Here is a 17,483-nt window from a genome sequence, read left to right as displayed (position 1 = left end):
AATCCCTTGTGTCTGTACCAGCATGTAGTACATCACTAGTTTCTCACACTGCTCTGGTTTGATCTTGGTTCATCCTGTTCCACTGTGTGACAAGGGGCATAGTCTTGCATGAAATTTGGAGGCTTATTGGTATACAATTGCAGTGACGTTATTGCATGTTGCTGAATGAGGTTCACATAAACATTTTCATTCACCCTCCTGCTGCAGACAACATCCCCAAAACCATGACAATTCCTCTTCCAAATTTAACTGACTTCTTTACACACTTTGGGTTCAGTCTTTTCCCAGGCCAACGCCAAACATAATGTTTCCCATCAGACCCAAATAAATTTGACGTACTCTCATAACTTAAGTACAGTTCTCCTCTGTCCACACAACATGCTCCCCAGCAAAGGCAAGTCAAGCTCTTTCATTCTTTCTGCTGATGAGAGGTTTAGTCACTGCAGAGTGGGCTTTGAGTCCAAAAAGTCTTAAACGGCGAGAAACTGTGTGCAGAGACAGATCCTTGCTCTCAGCACTGAACTGGCGAGCAACTCCAGCTTCAGTGTTGAACCGATTCCCCATTGAGTCGTCGCATAATCCTGTCCTCTCGTGCACTTGTTTTACGTGGACGACTGCCTTTTTGATAGACTTAAATTAAACTGTGTCCTTTTAAAGTTTCAATATTCTTGAAATTACAGACTTGGAATGCCCAACCTCTCTCTGATGGCTGAGAGGGTCATCCCTTTGGCCTTCATCTGGAAAACCTGTTATTGCAGGGTTTCAATCACCTTAGAGCAGCTTGCCATCTTGCAAAGTAACCAGGAGAGCCAGATAAGTAGTGTGTGCTCAACAATTAAGTAAATTGTCACCAGGTTCCAACACCAATAACTGGGAGGTATCGGAAAGTGTTTTTTTGCTCACAGCTTTTTTCACAAAATAAAGTTTATAATAGAAAAATGTAGTATTTCAGAATTAATCAAGTATTTATTAGTTGTTCTCTAATTTTGATCTCCATTGTATACCCATCGTTGAATTCAGCCTTTATTTTGATTTCGACCTGTACATTTTCATAACTGCATCTTGCATGGTTGGGACACTATAGCAGTGAAAAAATCTGTCCACAGAAGGACATATAAACACTGAGCAAAATACCTAAAACCGCCTCTGTGGCAGTTTCCAGCAGCACATTTTGCAATGATGACACACACAAAGCCTGGCCTGTTTGACAATAAATTGTTGGCAAGGTTGACTGGGGGACAGGGGGAAACATGGATGTAATCAGTAAAAAAAAAAAAGAATAAGAAGCTCATCTTAATCTGTCTTCTGAGGACAATATGAGTTATGAGTCCTAAAGTCTCTTGAAAACATTTGAAAAAAACTAAATGATATCCCCGAGATAAAGTGTCATAGACATAGCTGCCAGACTGAATAAATCCAGCCAGATTTTGAGATGAGAGTGTCTGTGTGTCTGTTATAATAAGTGGTAGGTTGTAAGGTTGTGAGGTCAGAGAGAAAGAGAGAGAGAGACGGAGAGAGACCGAAACAGTGAGACGGACCTAATCATATTTGACAGAGAGGGGAGATAGGGAGGGGAACCATTTTGCTGGCCATTCTATGGTACTCTGCTGTCTTCTCAGTGTGGGTATGACTCAGTGATAGAACAACCTCCATTCAATATCCCAATGACAACAGCGTCAACATTCACAACCTCCACTGACCAACCATGACCATAAAGATTCAATTCAATTCAATTCAAAAAACTTTATTTGTCCCCGGGGGGCAATTCAGGGCACACAGAGCAGCAAATATCTATCATAATATCTATCATTTAGAGATCAAAAGAATTCTCATCTTTATGGTTAACATTAACTGAATACAAGTTTACCTGACTGAATTAAATAACATTAATCTGTGCTGACCAAATAGTATTTCTACTCTGGCCGCAAGAGTCTATTTGTCTCACACAACTGCTGACGTAAAAGCAATTTGTTGTTTGCTTTGTAATATATCAATATTAACAAGGAAAAATGAAAGGGAGAAAAGGACAGTCATGATTTCACATATCTAAAAGTAACATGGTACATTTGTTAAAAAGACTAAATGAGGGACAAACTAAGTTTAAACAAATTGTTGCTGATTTTAGAAGTATAAAAACAAAAATAGAGAGAGGCATAGTTGCTGTTTTTTCGGTCTTCAAGAGAGTTTGAGGTGTTACAAAACAACACCTAAATAGTAGGGCTCTCAGAGCACAGACCTCATCAAAAGCTTGACCTGTCTAACAATGTTAATTCATTGTGAATCAGGAACTGATAATTTCCAATTATTCCAACACCACATGACTTCAGCACAAATGCCCTATCTCACCGTGTAAGAAAATATGAAACACAATATGTGAACCCACTCGGTGAGTTTGATGCACTCCTACATTCCTCTTCCTTTCTGCGCCAATAAGTGACAAGTACATTTTATTTTGACATTCAGTTGTTGATCAATGGCAAAAAATGGCATCATTGATTTAGATGATTGGTGTAATGGATTGACAAACTGATACAGACTGATCCCTGTCTGACTCCTGCTGCCCCATTAAAAGGAAAACAATTAAATGAGCGATAACTATAAAATCAAAATCAAATAAGTTTTTCACATTTTTTCGTGATGACAAAGTGCGAAAGACTCTTTTGCAAAAGGGACTTTGTCCACACCAGTGATAACAATAATCATTCTCATTTATAGAGCACTTATATAAAAGCAGAATTGACAAAGCGCTTCACAGTCTGTTGGTGAAGCTATCTCTGGACAGCTCTGATTATATCATAGAGGATGAAATGCAGGGACTCTTAAATCAAAGGAACACTGTGACATTTTGGGAAATATACTTGTTTGTTTTCTTACCAGCCGATCAATATCCATTTTTATCTCTGTCCGCTCAGTATAGATAAGTTCAACATTTGTTTGGCCTGGCCTAGAACAAAACTTTCAAATCTGTTCATTGTGTATTTTACGTGTAGAAATAAAGAAATGAGACATTGTGGGATAATATGCTGCCATACCGTAGCTATTTGCTTCACCCACAAGTTGCAAGCAGCTTCTCAAACGTCCTGTCAATGTTCTTAAAGGCACTACAGAGCAATATGACACTCACACAGGTGTCAATTATTGTTATCAGGTCTAGCCTGACTTCATTAGGTATTTTCAATCTTGGTGTAGCATAATAAACTATTAACCATAAAAATAGAAAGTATATACATATATGTATTTACACAAGTAGTGCAGGAGGTAGTGTGCAGTTAAAGTGTGTGGAAGTAAGCGGCAGGAAATAATTGGCAAGGTTAATTTTGAGCTTTTGGGACCATGCAGTAACTCATTCACCTTTAATTTGAGCAAAAGTGTAATCCGCCAGAATAAGGGAAAGTGAGAATAACCTTTAAACTTTTTAGATTTTTTAAAAATCTTATAATATATTGGCCAATAGTTAATGTTTTTTATTTATTTATTTAAATAAACACACAAGAGAAACAAAACATCTCAATATGGGTCCCTTACAGCCAAAATACAGGAGGAACGGACATGCAGTGTATGTAGGCGGGACCCAGCAGGGTTTGTTACCAGCTACACTGCAACTTATTCTCATCAACAGGTTTGTATAATATCTTCTGAAACGTTATGCACAATAATTCGTATGATATCTTATAATATATTCCCTTCTATTTCACGCTATAAACCAGTGACCATAATGGACCACAACAGTTCCATTTAGGAAACAAAAGGTGTCGGTTAGGTTTAGGCATGAAAACTACCTTTACATGACTGGTTACGTTTAGGCAACAAAAGGTGACAGTTAAGTTTAGTAATCAAAACTAATTGGTTAGGATTAGAACGATTAGGTCAGGATAAAAACGTTGTGGTTTGGCTTAGTACTTATGGGGTAACAAACACCCCGGGGGGGACAAAATCCAACCTCCCTGGTGAAAGTTCTGTGGTTTGGGACCAGAGACCATAAAACATAGCAGAAAACATAACGTCACTGAGTGTGTGAGTGTGTGTACATCTTTTATAGCTTACATCAAGTTATGCTCTCAGCCTTGTGTGTGTGGGAGGCTCAGGGGGGAAGGCATGCATTTGTGTGTGCTGAGTATGTCCAGAGTGGCTCATAAGGTTCAGCAGGTTTAGAGCTAACAGACTGGAAATATATGGCTGTGCATCTCATGCCAAAGTCTGCTGAACCTATAGATTATGGATGGAGTTCAGCAAAGGTCACGTTTACTGCTAGAAGGCCTCCTTTCAGCTACCTTTTTTAAGTGCAAGCAGAACTGGCATAGTGGACTCACAGTCACAACTCAGACTGCACTTAGCAGTCAACTTTGATTGACCTGAGATTTCCGCTTCATAAATGGTTAAAGGGAGAGAGCCAGACAGAGATGGTAGGAGTGAAGGAAAAGAAAAATAACCGGTAGGAGTACTTCAAAAAGAATGATTTCATTCTGTCAGACAGAGTGTCCATCCGTCTGTGTGGATAATACGGACCTCCTCTGAGGCTAAAGTACCTCACTGATTTCCTTGTGAGCATGGAGATAATATAATTGAGGTTCTGTTCTGAATAGAGATATACCTTATGTAAAAGAATAACCTCTCAAAATGATTGATTGCACGAAAGATTACGGTACTTTTTCAGCTGTTTTCACTTTAAATAAAAAGAATTTAAGGATTTAGAGTGAGGTACTGTCAGATTTACTTTTTAATTCCTTGAAGTGATATTGCTATGAATTGATAGTTTGCAGCAGAAGCCACTTTATCACATGTACTGTTTTTCAGTTGGACTGAGGGCTCTCTAATGTGGCTGTGGGTTACAGTGGCTGACTCAGCTGTAATGAGACATTAATGAAGATGTTGGATAATTTGGGCTGGCGAGGGAGAAAGAGAGAGAGAGAGGGCAGGGGAATATGGAAGGAGAGGGGAGGAAAGAAGAGGCAAAGGTAGGGAAGCACCAGCTGCTTTCCCAGATGATCCATGAGGGGAGCCACAGCTGTCCTCTTCACCCGACCCTCCTCCCTTCTGTCCTCTCAGAAACTCCTTCAGCAAAACGACTTTAATGAAGATATATTACGACAACTAAGGCCATATCCAATGCTTTCCACACAGATCAAATCCCTCCACACACCTCTCCCTCTCGAAGCGTGGGCAAAAGTGTTTCCCTCTATCACGGAAAGCTCCTCACTCTGCCGGTGATGTTTATGATACTCTTGAAAGGAGAGCTAGAAGATTGTGAGAGCAGTAAACACCACAATGAAATTCAATTGGTGAACTGCGGTAGTAAAGGGCGGTAACTACCACAGCCATTAATCTTAAATATGGATTCAAATGACAATCATGCATGTATGTGAACATATTGAAAGTATTTATATATATTAGCATAAGTATAATTGAAAGTACAACAAATAAAGAAAAAAAAAAAACTCTGCCATGGAGAAAGACAACACTAACCCCTGATGGAGAGTGAAACAGTGAAGCCTAACCTTATTTTATATATGGTAAGTGGAATTGGTAAAACTGAATGTAAAGTCCTCAATGTAGAACACTTAATGAAGTGCTCTCTGGGGTTATAATGACATTGGAAAATAATAAACACATGGGCACACACACCATTGCTTCATTAATCTGAAAGCTCTTGGCTCTAAAATATTTATCCAGTGTCCTGAAAGTAATGTTAATGAAGTGTTGTAAGTCTGAGTTGGCTGAGCCCAATTTATTTGAATAGTTGAAGAATAAGTGTGCTGTCTTGTGGACATATCAATGACACAGCTCTCTGATTGGTTACACTTGTTCATTATGCTTAAACACTGTGAAGAAAAGACACATGTAGCAGCATGTTAAATCCACAATTTCCATAACCTTTACCGTCATTAACTGCAATATGAGAAACGCTGAGATCATGGATGTCATTACTATCCCTTAGGAGCATTTTGCTGTACAGCCAGCAGTGACCACAAAACCATAACCACAATAGACAATACATACAATATAAAGATCACATTGAGTTACTTAAAAGGCCAAAGGTGAGAGACAAATGGGTTCGTAAATCTATTGCAACTTGGCAGATTGTTTATGTGGCCAGATGGAGGCAACATGACCTCCTTGGATAGGACTGGACTGGGCCTTCTTCAAAGTAACTAACTAACCCTAACCTTGTGCAGATCAGGAAAGTCATTCAAGGTCATGTCAGTAATTTTGCTTCATGCATCTAAATCTATTGATTATAGTTGCAATAGTTAGTAATTTGCTTCACCTTTTCCAAGTTATCTTTTAATGCAGAGGGTGTCAGTGTGTCAGATTAACTGATTTTTTAATTAAAAATTGAAGATTTGAGATGGAAACGGTTTGCTGGGACATTCATTGTGCTCTCAGCAGAAACGCTGTGTCTCCCTAAAACAGTCTGCACTGTTGCCTTCAAAAGTAACGTTAATCGTTATGCTGCTAGTCTTGTGACATTCGTAAACACTTCAACATAATAAAAGAATGCATAAACATCTGTCTCACTGTCACCACTTAATAAAAGATAAACAGCTAATCCGACATACCAGCCGAATATCTGTGTCGTGTCTCTGTTATGTGCAATGCCACAGACAATGTGGGTGCTGCCCTTCCGCATTTCCAAGTTTCGCCTTTTGCGTTCCGTAAACTATACTTTATAAATTAACATTTACAGAGTCTTCCACGTCCACATCGCGATGCATCTAAGAATACGTTTTTTTCTCCCACCTCTAGACCTGAGCAGGATTATAGGTTCAACATCAGATATAATGTTTTCAACACTATAATATACCAACTGCCGCAATCTCAATCTTCAACTGTTATGCACTAAGAAAATAACATAAATTTAATAAACTGTTGTGTGTGAGCAAATTTCAAGTTGTTGAGGAGATTCTTCTCATTCTTCTTCAGATTGGTCAAATGTTTTCCCCTGCTGTGTGACCATGGCAAGAGTTAAAAAAAACCCACGTTCATCCACAGTCATAAGCAACCATTGATGCCAATTTATGGAGGAATAAACTAATAGCCTATCCAGCAAAACACTTTACACACAGCATGTCAGCTAATAGGAAATAAATAAGAACCCCGTCTTAATGGCCCATCTTTCAATGCATGTCCACTGTCAGATATTATTAGACGGGTGACAGAATTCACTTTCTAATAACGTTAAATGATGGAGTTGATACAGACGTGTATCACTGGATTTGATGAGAAGCAGTAGGCGAGTATCCCCTGGGCTCAGGATGGTCATTTATTAAGGCTTCCATGGCAAAATACACATTAGTGATGCAGCCTAAGAGAGAGCAAGACACAGCCTGATTCCTTGCTTACCACTATTCTCTGTTCCTCTCCCTCTCATGCACCAGCTGTCAAATATTTCTTCTGTTTGATGTTAGTAGTCTTCCCGTTTTAGAAAGAAGGGGATTGTGATATGATTAAAGCAGAAGAAAGTAAAAAACATTGATGTAAAAGTCACAAAAAGCCAAACAGATAAAGCCAGCATGTCAATATGATTCATTAAAATACAGTACAATGAATGTTTACAAAAAGCCTTCAATGGGGCTGTTCGTTTTTTCTTTTTTTTTAAACCCACCATGAATCAAATAGAACGTGTCTCAAGGCGACAGTGAAAATTGGGTGCCTAATTGAAGTTTTCTCACATATACAGGAGTTCATACATTTTATGGCTGCTGGTAGACTTATGCACAGATGTCTGCATGAGCTGTCGCAAACATGGACGGATAACGAAATAAGCATCATGCAGACCCTTGGGCGCCATCACAGCTATTGACTGCTTAGCAACAACTGAGAGCTCTTTAAACTACAGGCACTATTCACCCCATTCACGCATGCATTCATAAACTCCTTGAACATGGTGCACTGTATACATATATTGTAGTATTGAGAGCATTGGAGAGGATTCGGAGAGATGAGCTTTTAGTATATTCAGTCTCTAATTATTGTAATTTAATGATTTTCATTTAAAATAATTCCTTTTAAATATGGTAAGGAATAAATGCAACACTCATTGTAACACTTTGCAAATGAATGTAGATGAGTTAAAAGTGTGTTTATAGAAGCAAGCTGAAAGGTTTTTTGTCTTTCTCACGTAAGATACTTTTCCTGACAGACAGAAAACATTAGCTCCAATAATTAAATTCTGTAAAATGCCTCATTAGAGGGAATTCAACACATTTTTTTACTATCGTGTACCAATCAACAACCAGTTCAGTTGTAGTATATTGCCTATGTTAGTAAACACAACATTGCAGTATGTTCATTGTTGGAATAAATGTGCATAAAGTAATCTCATATTTACTCAAATTGCCTTTGCATTTTAACTAACATTACTTGGGGTGTGTGTATAGCCAAGTTGTGCAGAGGTGCTTTGCAGGTCAAGGAAATCAGATAAGCCTGATTGTTAATGTGTCACCAAAAGGGGGGTCTGTGGAAACACAGACCCTGCTCAACTGATCAAGGACAGGATATGTCTTGAGTTGCAGCTATGTGACCCTCACCTTAAGAATGGTAATTCATTGTATACATTGTAACCACCAAAAGCCAATAAAATGAAGGGGTCCGGCAGAGATTACCTCAGAGCGGTAGGAGACTGTAGCTGAACACATCTCTGTCCGTTCTCCTTGCAAGTAAAATAACTCTTGTCTTTCTCTCTTTTGTTAAGTTTTGGGTGTTTTAGGTTGCTTAAACCTGACATTTATTTGGTCCTTCGAGCCGGATGCCAATACGCCTGAAGGATTCCAGCGGGTGTGGGGGACTCCAGGAAAGACCGTGGCCACGGCAGACTCCATAGAGTGAGTCTTTTAAGATCCTTTTCCAGGACTGGAAATCAGCTCACCCGCTGGGATCCGACGGCTGACGGTAGTCCGTGAAGGGGAAAGACAACAGTGGTGCCACAGTGGTGAGTGAAGTTTCACTTAAAAAGATGACGAATGACTGAGGATCATTGCGTGTATAAAGCCCTGACAATTCTAGACACTATCAGGTAAAAGCGATCACTTAAATCCCGTAGAGGCAACGGAGGTCCGCAAAAAAATATTTAAAACTAAAAATAAAATAAAAAATGATAATAAATGAAAATTAAAAACTCCGTGTAAAGGACGGCGGGGTCCTGTGATGCTAAACCCACTGGGAGACAGAGACCCGAAAGCTCTGTGTAAAAGGACAAGTGGGGTCCAGACGTCTTAAAAGTTCAGAAGAAAAAACCGGTAAAATTGTGTGAATGAAAGTGTGATTGTGAGTGTAATTGGAGATCAAAATACCACTAGGTATTTTACCTCATGCAAAACAGTAGGACTACAAGTAGCGAGCCTATTGTGGATGCAAAGGCAAGAATTCTCCACTCGAAAGAGTTGAAGTGAGAGTTACCACAAAAGGTAGTTTAATCGCTACCCTACTGACTAAAACCAGTTTTTAGAACACCCTATGTGTTAATAGGACTGGACCAAAATCTCAAAAATGGGAAAAGGGGGAAGCAAAATCGAACTAAAAGATGAACTGTTAATTAAAGATTGGAATTTTATAGAAAAACAGGATCCTGATAAAATTAAATAAATAAATGGATAAAACAGTAAAAATTTGAAGGCCGGCCGAACACACAAAAAAATAACTGCACTACAAGATGCAATTAAAAAAAAAAAAAGACCAAAAAGAATCCCATAAAGATGAAACAAGAAGGGTATGAGGATACGGAGTATTGGATGAAGGCTGTAAAAAAAGAAAAAGTAAAAGAATACTTGAAAGTGTAGAGAACGTTAAAGCAAAAGAGGTGCTGTTTTATAGGATGAAAGGATGATGAGACAGGGCTAGTGACAGGAAGAAAGGAGAGACATAGGGATGAGGAAAGTGAAGAAAAAGGAGCTGCTGCAAAGCCAATGGTTGCTGCAGGGCCAAAGGTCGTAGTGCAGGGATTATGTTAGTATTTTCTTTCAGGACAGAAAGAGGAGATTTACTACCAAGGAGTTTTTCAGAGAGAGCAGAACAGACAGGGACACAGGGGAAGTGCTGTTAAATGATCAGGAGCTGCTCTATATGCATAGTATAAAACCAGAGGTCATTTTGTATGTGAACGGTAAACCTTTTACCTTTTTATGTGACATAGGTGCCTGCAGGACTACCTGCAGATAACTAATAGATAAATAAATAGATAAATAGATAGATAAATGAATAGATAGATAGATAACTTTATTTATCCCAGAGGGGAAATAAGGTGACCGTAGCAGCGGTACAAAGATAAAAAATAGAATAAAATACAATATAAAATACAAAATATGAACTATAATAAGAGTACTGTATCGCAGATACATACTATATTACAATATACTATGTGGATACCAGGGTTTAAAACAAATCAAACAAGTGTCACTGTGAGATCTGCCAGTGGAAAGCTGACTCAGGTGCCAGAGACAGAACCTGTGTGGATAAGAGACCCAGATCCACCTGGACTGTCTTGTCAGCTGTCCATCTTAATGTTTCCAGAATGTCCAGTCAATCTTTTGGGCAGAGACACTTGTTGTTGTTAGGACTAGCACGAATACCTACACCTGGACCAGATAGAGAATACGAAGCTAAACTAGGGAAAGACACTCCTGCTAAAATCACTGTAACGTATTTGTATGGAGATTCAGAAAGTACAGCAGTCTGGTGAAAATTCCTACCTGTATCGGATGTGGACCCCACCTCACATCTCCCTGTATAAAAGTAAAAATCAACAATGGAAAGATTTGAGTAAAATAGTGCAAATGGGGGAGAGTGCAACAGACGGGGTTACCACATCAGTGAACACGTTGTATAGCTCAAATACAGGTCTGACCAGAAAAGCATTGTTTTGGACAGTACAAGTACAGGGAGGTACTCATCTGGATCAAAGAGCTCAGTGAAACATTATGTTAGTGGAAAATGAGGAAGAACTGCTAAAAAAGTGTTCCAGATAAATTATGGTCTAAAGGACCAACTGATGTGGGACAAGTAAAAGGAGCATTATCAGTTCAAATAAGACCTAAAACTGAGTACAGACCATGTGTGAGACAATATCCATTAAAACAGGATGCACAAGAGGGAATAAAACCTGTAATTGAGGATTGAATTGCTGCAGGACTAATAATTATATGCGAAGACAGACTCCCCCTGCAACACTCCTATTTTTCCAGTAAAAAAGCAAGCACCATCTGAAGGATGGCGCATGGTGCAAGATTTACAAGCAGTAAATAATGCTGTAATTCAGAGCGCTCCGTGTGTTCCTGACCCTCATACACTGCTAAATACTTTAAGACCAGATGCAAAAGTGTTCACTGTAGTAGATATCAGTAACGCATTCTTTTCGGTGCCAGTAAAAAAAAAAAAAACAAACAAAAAAAAGGTCAATTCTGGTTCACCTTCACCTTTGGGGGGAAAAGATACACATATACCAGACTTTCCCAAGACTGAGGGTCCAACTATTTACTCTCAAGTGATGAGTGCAAGTAGGGGGAAGCCAAGTGCTCCTGTATGTAAATGATATTTTACAAGCCTCCCCTGATATGGAGACATGTAAAAAGACACTATAGCACTCCTAAAATATTTAGCTGAAGAAGGTCACAAAGCAAGTAAAGAACAAGCTGCAGATGTGAAAAGAACAGATAAAATACTTGGGACACAATCTTAGTGCAGGAGGACGAATAATAGTGGAAGACAGAAGAAACAGCAATCCTCCAAGCTCCCAAACTAGTGACAAAAAAAAAATAGATGTCATTTTTAGGATTGACAAATTATTGTAGAACTTGGGTGCCTAACTATGCAGAAATAACTGCACCTTTGAGTAAATTAATGTATGAAGAAGATCTAAAAATGACATCCCCATTATGCTGGAATGCAGAGGCTGAAGAAGCATTCTGTAAAATAAAACAAGTTTTGGTATCTAGCACAGCACTAGCATTACCAGATTATGGGAAACCTTTTGTGCAAATGGTAGATTGCAGAGGATATTTTGTGACCTTTGTATTAGCTCAACAACATGGAGACAAATCACCGGCTAGACATCTGTCTTGCATGTCTACTTTGCTGTCACAACCCCATCTGACCATTGAAAGATGTACAACTCTGAATCCTGCTATGTTGTTACCCCTCCTAGAGGATTGTGTACAACATGATTGCCAGGAACTAGCAAAACAGACAGCTTAAAGATGAGCCGATCTGAGAGACCAACCATTACAAAAAGGAGAAGTGATATTTGTAGATGGTTCTTCTAAAAAGAATGAACTACGTAAAACCCTGACAGGAGATGCAGCTGTAACTCACACAACGGTGCTAAAAGCAGAACAACTGCCATCACATTATTCAGCACAGGCTGCTGAATAAATAGCCCTAATTGGAGTATGTAAATTAATGAAAAACAAAGAAGTAACTATCTATACTGATAGTCAATATACATATGCTACAGTTCATACTTTTGCACAATATTGGAAGAACAGAGGCATGAAAACAGGGAAACTAGTAACACATGTTGAACTTTTAACAAATCTATTGCAAGCGGTGCAACTTCCAAAAGCATTAGCAATATGTAAATGTGCAGCACATACGTCCAGCACAGATACTGTTTCCCTAGGAAATGCATTTGCAGACGAAACAGCAAAAGCGTCAGCAACAGGTGACACAACTGTGTTGACAGTGCAAGAATGCACAACTCTAGATTAAACTACCTTAAAAGAAATGCGAGAACAAAGTCCAAAAACTAAAAGAGAAGTTTGGATAAAAATGGAGCAAAATTACAAGGCAACATATATATGACTAGAATACAAACCTATCCTACCAAGAAACTTGTATAAATGGGCGGCAATATTGAGCCATGGGTTAACACATGTCTCAACAGGAGGGATGGTAGGACAGATACACCAACCTATGGATTCAACTCTTATTTAAAAAAAAAAAGAAATTTCTGTAGAGCATGTCTGACGTGTGCCAGGCACAATCCACAAGGTAATCTAAGACCGCGTAGAAGAACGTTTCCTACACCTAAATATCCATTCCAAATAATCCACATGGATTTTATAGAATTAAACCAAAGTGAAGGAAAAAGTGGGAAAAAGTAGTCCATTCATAATAGATGCTTTGACAAGACATTATTCCCAGGTAAAGGATACCTGAGAAAATCTATAGTGATAATGGAACTCATTTTGTAAACCAGATAGTAAAGAAGATTGGGATAATGTGCCATATTGATCTGAAGAATGATTGTGCTTACCAACCACAAAGTGCTGGCCTAGTAGAAAGAATTAATTGAACGATTAAAATAGTTTAAGAAGTGCATTGAAGAAACAGGAAGACCGTGGACACAATGTTTAGATTTAGTGAAATTATACATAAACATTACCTGTACTTCTGGATTGACACCTTATGAAACGTTCTTTGAAAAACCATATAGACTACCCCAATTTAAAAAAATCAATGGGAAACAGATGATGAGGCTAAATTAGCTGATTAGATGAGTTCCATGTTGGAAAAACAAAAACAGAAACAAACTAATGAAAAACCTTTCTGTCCCCCAGCAGGAACTCCAGCTAGTGGAACTGGGAGACTGGGTGTTAATAAGAATCATAAAAAGAAACATTGGTATTCACCTAAGTGTGAAGGGTCGTATCACGTATTGCTGACAAACCCCACAGCAGTAAAAAATAGCAGAATGATTAACGTGGATCCATTTAACACACTGCAAAAGGATCATTTTGGTTAAAGACTCCGTTAGGGGAAGTGAGCAAAATCTGATAATAGGGTTGATTCAGACGTACAGAGGCTGGATAGACCTGAAAGTCAGTGAAGCGTTTATAAGACACCAAACCAAGTAGAGGAGATTTAGCCAAAATGATCCAAAGATGGTTAGGAGATGCCATTTATTGCTGAGTGACATCTCTCTGTTTAATAATAATGATCCTTTGTTCCTAATAAGTCTATGCATGTATAAATGTAGTGAACAAGGAGTTTTTGCATTTGGAGAACCTACAGTAGCGTATACTCCAGATGAATGGTTCCAGGCAGCAACAGGGGTATCTGGACATAATACCAATTGGTTATTAATGGTTGAACAAGCTGCTAACATGTCTAAACAGAATTGTGTAGCGTTATGAGTCCTAGACCCCTCTTACAAATAATCCCAGCTATAATTCCCCAAATATGTGTAGCTGACATAATGAATAACACAAATCCTAGGGAAAATTGTAGATACTGGGATTCTATTTTCCCGATCACTGCGGTCGACCTTAAGAAAGTAATGTTTTCTAAAAAAGTAGCACCAGGCAACTTTACATGTATAAACATGACAGAAGGAGAAAAACGACTAGGCAATCTCTCAAATGAATGGTGTGAAGTAATTGTTCCCGTAGATGGACAATATAAACCTGTGTCAAGAAGCGACATCTGATGGTGCAGTGGTGACAAGAGATTGTTTAATAATTTACCGAGAGATGTGACGGAATACTGTGCTCTCATAATATTGCTCTTGCCAATATCTATTCATCCTATGTCTGCTGCAGATTTAGCAGCAAATGGATCCAGTTTAATGCCTGAACAGTGGCAACGTGTGAAAAGATCTGCAAAATGGATAGATGTAAGAGATCCAACATACATTGATGATATAGGTGTTCCACGAGGGGTGCAAGAGGAATATAAAGAAGCCAATCAGATATCTAATGGTTTTGAATCTATTTTTTGCTTGTGGTGTAAAGTTCACAAGAACGTTGACAGAATCAATTACATCCACTACAATGTGCAAAAGCTAGGTTATTGGACACAAAGTGGGTTCGAAGCAGTTCATGATCAATTAGCTGCAACTTCACTCATGGCATTCCAAAACCGAATAGCCCTGAACATGCTATTGGCCGAGAAAGGAGGGGTATGTGCAATGTTCGGTGAACAGTGCTGCACTTACATCCCTAACAACACTGCTGCTGATGGCAACTTCACCAAGGCAATAGCAGGGCTCCGTACTCTCAACAGTAAGATGAAGGAGCATTCTGGAGTCTCTACCACTATGTGGGACTCCTGGATAGATGCTTTTGGGAAGTATAGAACTTTGGTGTCCTCTATCCTAGTCTCAATAGCAGTTTTTGCTGCAGTTTTAACCTTGTGTGGATGCGGTTGTGTTTCCTGTATGTGTGCTTTGCTTAACCGTCTCATTACTACAGCTATTTCACCCATGGAGAACAAAATGGAGCAGCTGTATCCTTTGCTTGGCAGCGATCCCCAAAGTGATGATGAAAGCAAAGATGACGACAACCAGGAAACTCCTTTTGATTTGACGGAACTGTGTCTTGATCCAACCAACTATGACTCTGACATGTATTAAGAAACTTCTGACTGTAAATGTATTTTGTGCTCATGAAAATGATCTTACAGCTGAAAATCAAACACGTGGCTGACTGAAAGTGATATGAGAATTTGAACAAATATGTGATAAACAGGAGGGAAATGTTGGAATAAATGTGCATAAAGTAATCTCATATTTACTCAAATTGCCTTTGCATTTTAACTAACATTACTTGGGGTGTGTGTATAGCCAAGTTGTGCAGAGGTGCTTTGCAGGTCAAGGAAATCAGATAAGCCTGATTGTTAATGTGTCACCAAAAGGGGGGTCTGTGGAAACACAGACCCTGCTCAACTGATCAAGGACAGGATATGTCTTGAGTTGCAGCTATGTGACCCTCACCTTAAGAATGGTAATTCATTGTATACATTGTAACCACCAAAAGCCAATAAAATGAAGGGGTCCGGCAGAGATTACCTCAGAGCGATAGGAGACTGTAGCTGAACACATCTCTGTCCGTTCTCCTTGCAAGTAAAATAACTCTTGTCTTTCTCTCTTTTGTTAAGTTTTGGGTGTTTTAGGTTGCTTAAACCTGACATTCATGCACCAGGGAACTGCATTCTTATTTCAATAAAGTGAGCTGTGCTTTCCTCTTCTTGGTGAACAAGCAAAACTATCTATGAAGAAAAACATGAACAAACATATTGTATATTGAAGTGTATGGTCTTTGTACAACTTAACTTGTTTTATTGTTGACTGTATTTGTATTATTGGGCTGAAACTGCGCATCAGTGTTTCCAGGGCCTAGCTCCACCTGCTGAGTCAAACTTTTCACCAAAAGAAGCCTCAGTGGGGGTTATGAAGCACAGTTCAAGAAACCAGGCCTTAAAGGGATAATAGTACTGTTGATGTTTATATACAGTATCTTAACTGTAAGTGAGCTTGGTTACACAGAAGGGATCCAGCACGAGGAACATGATCTTCTCCTGAATTCCTCTCTTGTGAACTTGACACATTTGCCAGCACACGCACTAACATTCTGGCACATTTTCAGCTGCTGACCCAATGTGACCTGACCAAAGCAGGCCCTAGTTATACACCACAACAGGCTGAGCCCTCTGATACATCTCTTTCATTGGAGCTATACAATAAATGTTTGTCTTTCAGAGAGTTATGAGAGGATCAATTACATAGCTGTCCTTCGAGCAAGTTAGCTTAGGCTAGCATAAATACTTTTTGTTTTTTTTAAATTGCACCTCAAGTATTCAGAACTGCTTGATTTTCTGTATTTAGTCATTTAGTCAATGTATCAGTCATGGTAAGAAATAATAATTTTTTTCAATTTTAATCAATCAACTTAGAAAATCTTTTATAAAGAATCGCAATATTTAGGTGAGTTGATTTTTCCCCCAAAGCAAGGCTAGCAGTTTTCCCCTGCTTCCTGCCTTTATTCTATGCTTAAATAACTGGCTGCTGGCTGTAGCCTCATATGAATTATCTGTTCTCATCACTCTGGGCAAGAAATCAAATCCTTTCCAAAAATGCATAAATCTTTCACCTACACTAAATACATTAATTAATGTTCTCATCAGGATGAGCCTCAGATTACCAACTCTTTGCTGATGAGTGGAACAGTAAGGGAACTCCTTAAAGGGGTTACCACATACTATAAACACCTTGAGCTCCAGCTGGACTTTGTACAGTCAGACAAGGAAAACCACCCACACAGGTATAAAACATACACATTTCCTCATTATCAAATACATTTGGCATTTTCAAACCTTGCCTTGATGCTGGAAAATAAGCTACTAGCACATGCTTAATTATAACTGCCTGGGGGAGTAAATGCAGAGGAGGGCAACTCTAGACAATCAAACACTGACGCATCAGGAGTTGCCCAGTGCAATGAGTACAACTTCTCCAGTGCTGATGCTCAACAACTTGCTCAAGGGACTTTGAGGGCAACAGTGGGGGAGGAAAGATTGTTACTCATACGTCCTCCCACACACACTATTTTTCAGCCAGTCTGTGGATTCAAGGAAACAACGAAAAAAGTGTGTTTTGTGTTTCTCCCACCCCTAAGCATGTAGGCAGCCATACCTTACTTACAGCATATATCCTAACTACAACAAGTTTCAACAGAAATCTAACAAGTTCACTTTTTATGAGCTGTGGGAATAGA

The 17,483-nt window shown here is 39.0% G+C and overlaps 1 protein-coding gene across 1 annotated transcript in view; it reads right to left on the bottom strand.

Annotated features, from left to right (window-relative positions):
• LOC310948715 (ecto-NOX disulfide-thiol exchanger 2-like) overlaps positions 1 to 17,483 on the bottom strand; it is a gene marked incomplete at its 3' end in the record, with an annotated part of 123,526 nt that overhangs the window by 60,983 nt on the left and 45,060 nt on the right. The window lies entirely within an intron of this gene.

The sequence above is a fragment of the Echiichthys vipera genome, assembly GCF_963691815.1.
Source record: "Echiichthys vipera genome assembly, chromosome: 6".
In the NCBI taxonomy this organism is placed as follows: Eukaryota; Metazoa; Chordata; class Actinopteri; order Perciformes; family Trachinidae; genus Echiichthys; species Echiichthys vipera.
The sequence above is the reverse complement of the archived record's forward strand: the minus strand, read 5'-3'. Positions and strand labels throughout refer to the sequence as shown.